At 59.4% G+C, this 11018-nt stretch overlaps 1 long non-coding RNA gene across 1 annotated transcript in view; it reads left to right on the top strand.

Moving 5' to 3' along the window:
- Window positions 1–48: 48 nt before the first annotated feature.
- LOC306645775 overlaps window positions 49–11018 on the top strand; it is a 73609-nt gene continuing 62639 nt past the window's right edge. The window contains exon 1 of the long non-coding RNA XR_013759720.1: window positions 49–934. This is a non-coding gene — a long non-coding RNA (uncharacterized lncRNA). The remainder of the gene's footprint in view (window positions 935–11018) is intronic.

Here is an 11018-nt window from a genome sequence, read left to right as displayed (position 1 = left end):
AGAAAGGCACAGACTCAGATGTGACAAGCCAAAGAATGGCTTGTCACATGCATCTGGATTAAGAACTATTTGCCACAAATTCCACCTGGCTCGGGTCAGCACCACTTTGACCTCTGTAAAATGGAGCTCCCATAATGACCCCCCAGGGTAGACAGCATGATTGGAAAAACCCGCCATGCCTAGGTATGTTCCCAAACAGATTGGAAGCAGGGACTCAGGCCCTAGGTCCTTCCAAGGGCCATGGTGAGGAATGGACGTGCTTCCTAGTCAGTAGGGGCCAGGTGATGCTGCAGTAACAAATAGCCCCCAAACCTCGGTGACTTACCAGAGCAAGTTGTCTGTCCTCAGCAGTCAGCTGTGGGTCCAGCATCCTCGGGCTTCTACAAAGGCCAGGGCAGGGATGGGAAGGCTGGAGATGGAGGGGCAGCTATGAAGCTCTGTGGAAAGGGACACATGGTGCCACCCGCTCCCCCTCATATTCCATCCACCAGGTCGCTCCCATGCTGACGGCTACTCTGGAGGGCCTGGGGGTGTGACCACCGAGGATTCCGCCACAGATGTTTGAGAAACAGATGGCTGCCACCTTGGGATGACTCTGTGCTTTCCAAGGGTCGCCCTTCACAGGCCACCCCAAGGTAGTACCTTGTCTACCATTTCATGTTCTCCTCCAATCAGGCTGATGTTCCCTACCTTAAACCCCATTCGGAACAGGAATAGCCATGAGCTCGTGGATTTGGTGGACTGCATGTTTTCTGGTGCACAAATACACACACAGCTCTTCTGATTAAAAACATGGGGCCTTGCTGGATACAGGGGTGCACCCCTGTCATCTCAGTGATTTGGGAGGCTAAGGCAGGAGGGTCCTGAGTTTGAGGCCAGCCTCAGCAACTTAACAAGACCCTGTCTCAAAATAAAAAATAAAAAGTGATGGGAGGTAGCTCAGAGGTAGAGCAGCCCTGGGTTCAATCCCTGGTCCCCCCAAAACCATCCATCCTCTTTCCCTGAAATCGTGTGTGCGTGTAGCATGTGACCACAGGTTCCCTTGCCTCGCAGCAAACCTGAGTGACATTGGCACTTTCTGGCCCTTCCCCAGGCCCTTCTGCCACACTGGTGTTGACCGTCACTGTTTCATTAGTCACTCTCTCATTCCAGCCTGTGCCCGTCCAGTCCCCATTTTATAGATGAGGAAACTGAGGCAAAGAGAAGTGAGTACCTCACCTGAGGCCACGCAGCCTGGGGGCGGCGGAGCAGGCCTGTTGCCCCTCTCCTGCCTCCACGCCCCTGGCTTCTCTGGGCCTCCGGGAGGCCGAGGAGGGCCCAGCGCCCTGGCTTCTGCAGGCCGCTGCCGGCTGTTTCCCGCCGACACCTCGGCTTAAACGCAAACTCCCAACAGGGCGGCGTTCCCCGCGAAGGCCCGGAGTGATTTGCGGAGTCTCGAGCCCGGAATCGCGTCAGCGTGATGGGATTATATTTCAAATCCGTGCGGCCTGTTCATTACCCACTTCAACTCCAGTGACAGAGGAAACGCGTCTGGGCGGCAGCCGCCGCTCTCCTTCCTGACCAACAGATGCCGAGGTCGAAATGAAAAAATAATGTGCCCATTGATTCATTTTTCTGACAAGTCACAATAGATTTTTAACTGCCAATGAGTGACCTCCCAGAGGTGTGGCGGCTGCCAGGGGCCTGCCAGGCAGTGAGTGGTCATTTCCGCCCGCGGGCCCCCTGGCCTGGCCAGAATTTCTCCTGGGGCCCGCCTGGCTGAGGCCAGTGCAGGAGGCTGGGAGGAGCTGCCCGGGCATCCCGCAGCAGGAGGCAGGGGCACCCCAGCCGGGGGGCTTGACGTCCCGCAGCCCAGCCCCTGCTTCCCTCTCTCTGAGCCTCAGTTTCCCTGTCTGTTAAATGGAGATGCCAGCACCCCACCCCGGCTGCAGCCTCTGCGGCCAGCCTTCCCTCCCTTGGGCTGGTTTCAGGCGCGGGTCGCAGCTCGCAGGCAGAGGAGCAGGGCCTCGGCCCGCAGCCCCCACGCTGCTCCCGCTCACCAGGAGCAGAGGGTGACAGGAGGGGCGCCAGGGCCAGGGACCAGATCTGCCTGCCAGGCTCTCCTGGCTCCTGTGCTCCTAAAGGCTGGCCAGGCAGCTGGTGCCAACTAGAGGAGCCCTGCCAGGCAGAGGCACCAACGGACCTGAGCCTCAGCCTGTGTCTGACACTTGGCCCACCAGGCCCCAGGTGTTCCCGGTGTCCCCACCTGGCAGGGAGAACCCAGAAGAGATGAGTGCTGTGGTGGAGAGGGGGACGGGCTGGGCTCAAGGTCCTGCTCCAGGCCCAGGGCACCAGTAAGGGAGGGCTGGTCAGACAGGTGGATGTTCACATAGCCCAAGACTGATGACTGAGTTGAGAATCTGCAGAAGGAATGAAAATCCTCCTCCCCCTGCTGTGTGACTCTGGACCCATTACTCAACTTCTCTGAGTCATTTTCTCAACTGCACAAGTAAGACAGAATCCCACCTTCTTCAGTGAGGAAGAAATATGATAATGTGCACAGGCCTGCTACGTGGTTGAAGACCAGGAACAGGTCGCCATGGAGCCATAAGGCACAGCTACACAGTCACTGAGAACACAGCGGCCTAGGCCTCCCCTGCCAGGGAGCAGCCCAGCCCCCCAGGGAAGCTCAGATGGGGGCGGGACCTGTGCCTTCCCTCCCAGGCCCCACCTCCCGCCCTCTCCTCTCCTCTCCTGCAGCCTCGGCCAAGCTGCCCCGGCGGGGCTCAGATCTTCATGCGTTAACTCTGAATCCACAAGAAATACTGAGGCTAATTCTTTTTAAAATGATAAAATTTGTCTATATTATAGAATTCCAGCCCCCAGCTTCCTGAAAGCTAAAAATATTTTAATGTCATATTTCCATGTAAATTTCAGTTTAGGATTTAATACCCTTTTAACATACATTAAATTTTTAGCATTCTTAAAGCCCTTCACTATTTTAAGGGCTTAACTGATGTGCATTGGAGAAAACGGCTGGAGGAGGCTGTGGATTAAGAGAAAGTTCTAGAAGCAAGTTTTCCCCGAATCTTCATGCTCCTCATCCTGGAGGCTACTCTTCCCCAGACCTGGCCCCTGGGGTGGAGTCAGAGGTCTCTGTCCCTTCTGGACTGGCTGTGCTTCCCTGGGGCAGGAGGACCCCAAGGCCTGGGGACCCCCACAGAGAAGGGGGCCCTGCGGCCGGCTGAGTCTCAGACCCGGGCCTCTCTGCTTGTCTGCCCCTGCCACCGTGCCCCAGAGCAGGACCCGTGTCAGGGTTCGTGCCCGGGAGATGCTCCTGGTGAACACAGCTAAGCGGACGTCCTTGGGCCCCACAGAAGAGGTGGGCTCGGGTGGCCTCGCTGAGGGGCTCCAGGTGTGACCGTGGGGTGGGAGAGTGGCAGCCGGGCACCGCGCAGTCCCAGAGGACAGGACTCAGGGCCATTTTCATGTAGGTGGAACCCCGGGCGGGCCGGGCCGCTGACTGCTGGCTCCCCAGCGAGCAGCCCTGGGGACAGGCTGCCCTTGAGCGGGGCTCCCGGCCTGGGCACGGGCTGACCGGAGCCGCGCGGGTTTGAGCCTGGTTGGTCGGCGAGCTCCAGAGCGCTGCTCGGGCGGCTGGCCTCTGCCATGGCTTCTGGGCAAGAGCCTCAGCGGGAGCCGACCGGACAGCATGCTCGCTCTGGCTTCTCTGTCCCCCGAGGGCCCAGGTCCTGAGGCGGCACCTGTGACCAGCCCCGCATGGCCTGAGTCGCCCTCCTAGTCCCCACCCCCAGGGCCCGGCAAGGGAAGGGCCGCAAGTGGCGAGCGGAGGTGGGGGCTTCCCGCCCCGGGCCTGTCCCCACGCTCGTGTGGGCCGCCTCGACTCACTGCCCCGGGCTTCTTGGGTGAACCCCTCCATCTCTCTAAAGGCCCATCTGTGACGTGGGGACGGAGGTGACAAAGCCTCCCTTGTAGGGCCTCTGGGAGGGACCGGGGAGATGGCACACCGGGAGGGACCCAGCACAGAGCCGCCTGTGCCCACAACCCAGGCTAAGCAGTTCTCGGTGGGGAGTGGGACCCAGGCGCCATGGCGGCTCTGTGTCCTCTTCGCTCTCAGGCACTCGGGGACCTGAGCCCGGTTCTGACTCCACCACGCAGGCCATGTCCCCTGGCCTGGGCGGGAGGCAGAGCCCTAAGGGACAGCGGCCAGGGTGAGCCTGAGGTCCGCGTGTGAGGCTGGGGATGCACGGGTCTGTGTCAACCTGTGAGTTTGTTTGAGACCTAAGTCCCTGCGTGAGGTCGTGAACACGTGTCTGCGTGTGTGTGCACACGCGTGTCCCTGTCTGCGCCTGTTGGCTTGTGCGCACATGTGCCTGTGAGTCCGTCCATGGGCGCTGGCCCATCGCACACGCCTGCGCCGCAGGGTGAGCTGTGGCCCTGGGAGGAGGCCACTGGGGTCTCAGCACAGCCCCTGCCCGCAGTGGAGCAGCTGGCCACCATCTTGGCACACATGGCCCTGTCACATCGGATTTGTAAAGTCGTGTCAGTGACAGACCCACTGAGCATCCAGGTGGGGCTCAGGGGTCAGGAGAGGCGGGGGTGGATCACGGTCCCCAGGAGCAGCTCGGGACTGCTGGACACCTGGCTTCCTCCCTTTTCACAGAGGAGCCAGGCCTGGCCCCCCTCGCTGGCCCTCCCAGGCCTCACCAGCACTGTCACCGTCCTCAGCTCCCTGCACGTGCCTGAGCCGGCTGTCCAGGGCCTCCTCCGGGAGGGCACCCAGCTGGCTCCTGAGCCATGGCTCCAGGTCCTGGGACGGGGCTGCACCAGCGCACTGGCTCCAACCCCTGAAGGGGGAGCAGCCTCCACAGAGGCCAGGAAGGCGAAGGCCTGCCGGAGCTCTGTGCTGCCCCCAGCACAGGGGGCAGGAACCACCTGGGCCACCGCAGGGATGCTCCCCCTCTGTGACAGGGCCCCCAGGCTCCTCTCTCCTGTCTCTTTTCATGGTGGTGAGGACACCAAGGCCACCAGACCAAAGACCACCTGGACGCCAGGGCCCCCTCAGTCTCCCAAGCTGCCATCTCCACCCTGAGCTCTGGTCCTAGAGAGAGGCCGGCTCTGGAGGTGGGACGGGGGTCCAACAGGGAGCTCTCTGCCTCCCCACAGGAAGTGGGCATAGTGGAGGCTGAGGCCAGGAGCCTCCCACACCTGCCTCCTGCCAGGGGCTCTCCCTTAGGGTGAGGACCCAGGGAAGTGACCACAGACTGTCCCTCCCTGAGGGCAGGGATGACACTGCTCGCCCCATCAGTGACTGGCACAGAGTTCATGCTCCACAAAGACTTGTGAATGAACAGAACGAGTGTTACAAGGCGTCCTGGGCTGCGGACACAGCTCAGTTGGCAGAGTGCTTGCCTCACAGCACAAGGCCCTGGTTCAATCCCCGGCCCAAAAAAAAGAAAAAGGCGTCCTGGCTCCCAGGAACATTCTGTGGCCGCAGAAGTTTGGGACGTACCAGGTGGACACTGCTAAGCAGGTATTTCACGGGCCACATGAGGCCCCAAAGAGGGGGTGACATGCAGCGTTTCCAGGACCCTCCCTGCTGAAGTGTGCGGGCTCATCTCAAGAACTGGAATCGCTCAGAGCTCAGAAGGTCAGGACTGGAAGGGGCCTGATGTCTCCGTCAGGCAAACCAGCCTGCCGCCCTCCCTGTGGCCAGGACGAGCCAGCTGGCCTGTCTGAGCCTGGGCATGGGCTCCCGCCATCTCCAGGCGATCCCTAGGGCCACACCTACCTCCTCCAGGCAGCCACCACCCTCCTGCTGTGTGGCAGCCACCTCTGCTACTGTGGGGTCATCCTGACCAGTGGCCACCTTGACCAAGCCGCAGTGGTCTCGGCTGACGTAGACTGAGGCTGTGTGTCCCCAGAGCTCCTGAAGCTGGGGTGGCGAGGCTGCCAGGCCTGGGCTCCCTGCTCTGGCTGGGCCTAGTCTTCCTGCTGTCTGTTCAAGGGGACCCTGGGTCCTGCCTCGGCTCTGCCTGTGCCCAGGCTGTGCCCACAGGAGTTATGACTGATTTCACAGACGTTGATTGGTGCCTTAGAGGCCGGCCCTGTGCTGGCCCCTCGCCCTTCAGGCTTAGGGGGCTTCATCTTCTAGGCAGCACTTCCCAGGGTCCTTGGTCCCCTCTGGACACGCACACCACAACGCTGGTTCCATTCTGGAATCTCTCTCGTCTTCCTGCTGGTTGGTTTCTCAGGCGCCACAGAGGACGGGCATTAGCCCATCTTGTAGGTGAGGAAACTGAGGCTCAGGGAGGACAAGGGGCTGGCCTACTGTCACAGGGATAACAGATGAGCAGAGCCAGGATTTCAGCCGGATTGGCTGGCACCAGAACCATGTCCCTCCCAGTGTCCCACCGCTCAGACGAGAGCCGGGAAGGATGACAGTGTGGGTTCAGCTCTGTCCCCACCGGGGGGGCCAAGGGGCTCCTGCGGGGCGCTGAGGCCAGCCCTTCGGTGCGCCCAAGTGCACGTGTTTCCTCGGATTGCCTCTCCCTGCCTGGCCACCCCAGCCCGCCTGATTATTCACGTGGGACGACTGTCTGCCAGGCGCCACTGGGCGCACCTTCGGGGTCAAGTCCCAGGGGTGGGAGGGGCCGCAGGGCTGGGCCGGCTGGTCAGCAGGGCCTGCGGTCATTCGGCAACACTATTTTGTGCCAGGCTGCTGGGTACAGGGTGGGTGGGCAAGACGCCGGGGGGGCCCCCTGCACGGACCTCCCATCTGGGGCCCGGGAGGTCGCCGCATGGCTGCAAGGCCACCAAACAAAACAAATAATTGTTAAACGGCATCCAGACCCCAGACGGCCGCCCGGCCGAGAATGCTGGGTAATTACTTTTCCCCCTTTGTCTTTGTCTTTTCTTTGAGCAGAACCACCAAGAAGCAGCCACAAAATCAGCTAAAGCTTCCAAAGTGCTTCTTTCTCCAGAAATCTTTTATAAAAGGTGAAAGATTTACAAGACCTGAAGAGCAAACCAAGCAGGATAATTGTTTTTGGAATGACCCCAATATTTTCACCCCTGCGACCCGGCTGGGCATCTTGCCCCATATTTATGATTCCTGGTCCTCCGCGCAGTGCCGGGCGACCTTTCTGAGCCCCCTCTGCAAGCCCCCAGCCTCTTATCAGGCCTGTAACTCACCCTGACGTTATCTCTCGGGAGGGTTTTATGCACTTTAATTTACCCCTCATCATTATTTCCCGGACTTCAAGGTTTTCTCTTTCGAGCTGCCCTTCCCGGGACAAGCATAATCTGTTTGCCATCAAGCCCAATAAATATGTTTGTGCGGGAGCTGGGAACCATTTGGGAGAGGATCTCAGGCCCGGGAAGCAGCCCGGCGCTCACCCCTCTGGGCTGTCAGGCGGGTCTCTGTGTCCTTGAACCTCTGTGGGTGGGCAGGGCCGGAAGCTGCCACCATGGTGCTCAGGTGGGGGGGCCAGATCTGGCAAAGGAAAACCCAGGACACCCGAGTACATGCGAATTTCAGATAAACAAAATGTTTTAGTGGAAGTATGTCCTGTGCAAGACTCACTCATTGTTTATCTGAAATTCACATTTAACTGGATGCCTTGCGTTTTCTGTGCCATCAGCTCCTAGGAGCGCGCGCGCGCACACACACACACACACACACACACACACCTCTGAATGCAGATTAATACACTGGGGGGGGCGTCTTGGTTACTAGGGCTTCCGAACAAAGTGCCTAACCTGGAGGCTTAAATGAAAGAACTTTACTGGGCCGGGAACATGGCTCAGTGGCAGAGCACTTGCCTGGTATGTGTGAGGCCCTGGGTTTGACCTCCGACTCAGTAAAAAAAAAAGTTTGTTTTTTCCCAGCGTGGGAGGCTAGAAACCCTGGCTGGGGTCGGCACGGGTGGCTTGCTCCCGACTCTCCTTGGCCTGAACACGCTGGCTTCTCATCAGCCTCCCAAGGCTTGTTTCCTAATTTCCTCCTCTAACGAGGACTCTGGTCAGATTGGATCAGGGTCCACTCTCGTGACTCAATCAAACTCCACCCCTTCTTTATAAAAGTCCAGTTCTCCAAACAGAGTCCTGTTCTGAGGTTCTGGGGGTTAGGACTTCAACATCTGGGTTTGGGGTACCGTTCAGCCCTTAACAGAAGTGTTCAGCCACTTCCCTGCAGAAAGTTCCAGAGTCTGGTCTTGTTGCAAGGCAGCCCCATGACAACAGGGCCTCCTCTGTCAGGCTGGCCTGCACTTCCCCAGTTCTTGACTCAGCAGGCCCACAAAGGGCCATCTGCAATCAGGGACCAGTCAGAGGTTGCCCACACGACCCCTGACCTCACCACCATATAGTAATGCTGGGGGCAGGTATGATTACCAGGGGTGCACAGAGGAGGAATGGGGACCAGAGAGGTTTGGGAGTAAGCCTGGTCACACAGCAAATGAGGAGCAGCTCCAGGTTCACAATAGGTTCCAATGCCACGTCCCACACCTCCCCCCACACCCAGTTTAGGCCTTTAATGATCTCAGAATCCAAACAGGCTGCCTGCACTTGATGGGTCTCTTAGCGGGAAGCCACGCAGCCTCACACAGATCCAGTGAGTCCAAAGGGACAGTTTGGGTTCACATCAGGGACAGTCTGAGAGGAGCCTCCTGTGGGGAAGAGGCTGGGTCGCCTCCCCACAGGCCCTGTCATTCCCCAGGGCTTCCTGGATGAGCGGTCAGTCACGCCCCTCCCAGCAGCTTCCAGCACATCCGGAATGACCGGAGTGGAATGTCTGCGAGCGGCAAGAGACCCCAAGTAGGAGGGGCTGTGACAAGTGAGCCTCGATGTCGGCCCGCTGGCCGCTCCTGTGTGCCTGCCGCCTGCCCGTGCCAGGGAACCGTGCATTTCCCAAACATGGCTGCTACTGGAATTTGGGACTGGACCCTTCTGCACTTGACTTGAGGGGTGTGTCACACTCCCAGCCTGTGGTCATAAGCCTCTCAACTCCCGCCCATGTGACAACCAAGACCATGCCCCCCATTGCCCAGTGACCCCTGGGGCAGAACCGCCGCTGGATGAGCCCACAGACCCACTGCTTGGGGAAGGAGCTAAGACAGGTTCTGAGGACCGCAGCGTGGGAGAGGGACTGCCGGTCTCTGGGAAAGGGAGCTCTGCCCCTAGCCCCGGGAGGGGGACAGAAGTGACAGTGGCTCCCCAGAGAGGTTTGTGGGAGCCAGAGGAAAGAAGGCCCCAGCTGCGTTGTAAACAGGGCGGGGTGGCTCCCAGCACTCTGTCTAGGTGCCAGGGTGCCAGGCAGGCTGGTAGTCCAAGTGTGCCCAAGGGTGCCACCAAAGCCACAGAGAGTCAGCGGGACCCCAAGGAGCCTTGGAGCTGGGAGTGCAGGATGGGGCTGCCCAGGCCAGACGCCGTTTTAATTTACATTTTCCGGATGACGGCGATTCCGACACCTTCCTGTTGCCATGCCCGTGCCTTCCGGGAACGCCTATGCAGCTCTTTGTCCATTTTCATCCGGGCGTGTCCCTACTGTCGAGTTTCCGTTCCTTATATACTTTGGACACTGCCTGAGTGCGTTTTCAGCATCACGGAACGGGCAGGTTTTCAAGAGCAGAGATTATCCGAGTTCACGGTTCTAGAGGCCCAAGGTCAGCGCGGCCACGGGCTTCTCACCGCAGCGTCCCTGGTAGGCACGAGGCACAGAGCCTGTCCCAGCCCCGCCCTCTGCTTTTGAAACCACCAGGGTTCTGCCATGGGCTCCACCCCGACCACTCCCGAGGGCCGCACGTCCACTATCATGCACGGCTTCCTCCCTGGCAATGCCCCCCAGGGGGAATTAAATCCAGCTCACCAACCCTTGGGAGACAAAGGCCAGCCTACGCCGATCGCTCAGTGCCTCCTGGGCTCCGTGGGTTGCCCTTCACCCTGTCCATTGCGTCCCTGGCTGTGCAGCTTTCTAATTTTTGGAGTCCCCCATCTGTCACTCTTGCAGTCGGTGCCAGTGCTTTTGGGGTCATATCCAAAATAGTCTGCCAGGCCTTGTTTCCGTGTTCCTTCCGAGCATCGTTCTCTCCTGCTCAGAGCCTTTGCCCAGCCCCCTGCTGCACAGCCCGGCTCCTCCAAGCTGCCCACAGCCCTTGCAGCCCACCCAGGGCCGCCGGCCCTGGCCTGGCCCGCTGAAGTCTCCTGTTCCCACCTCCGAGCCTCCGCCTGGCCAGGTCCGCGGCTAGTTACCCTCCTGCAGCTCTCTGGGACTGCGCCCCACATTCACCAAAGCCCAGCACCCAACTTTCCTTGGGTCCCCCACCTGACTCTGCCACCCACACCCTCCGGCAGACACTGGCCCGGCCCAGTGCGCCCAGCGTCCCCAGTGCCTGCAACACTGGCTAGGTCAGGACCTAGTTTTCAAAATCGGGCTGCATTTTTGAACAAGGGTGATCGACACATATCCACAAGACGTGCCAGCAGGCAGGAGGCACAAACCTCCCGCCCTCACCCTCCGAGAGCAGCGCGGCGAGCTTGGGGGACCAAAGCCTTACACGAAGTAACGGGTAAGACCAGAGCTTCGCGGTGCCCTCTGGGAGTGGACCAAAGCCTACATCCTGCTTCACACCGAAGGCCTGTGCGGCTTATGCTGCAGAAGCTGCACTTCCTTCCAAGAGTTAGAGGAGACGGCCAGCGGTGTGCATGCACAAGGCCCTGGGTTCCAGGCCTGGGGTGCTACTGGAGGCCGAGGCAGAAGGATCTTCAGCTGGAGGCCAGCCTCAGCAACTTAGCGAGACCCTGTCTCAAAATTTAAAAATAAATAAAATTAAAAGTTTTGAGGATGTAGCTCAGAGGTACAGTGCCCATGGGTTCAATCCCCAGGACTGCAAAATAAATAAAGCTAAGAGAAATAAAAATAATTGTTAAATGTGTGGGAGTCACACAGGTCCGGACGTGACATTCGATTGTATAAACACATGGAAATGATGGCAGGTGAAACCTGATGTGCCTGCGTT

The sequence above is a fragment of the Sciurus vulgaris genome, assembly GCF_902686455.1.
Source record: "Sciurus vulgaris genome assembly, chromosome: 15".
NCBI classification, from domain to species: Eukaryota; Metazoa; Chordata; class Mammalia; order Rodentia; family Sciuridae; genus Sciurus; species Sciurus vulgaris.
This window is presented reverse-complemented; position numbering and strand designations above follow the sequence as displayed.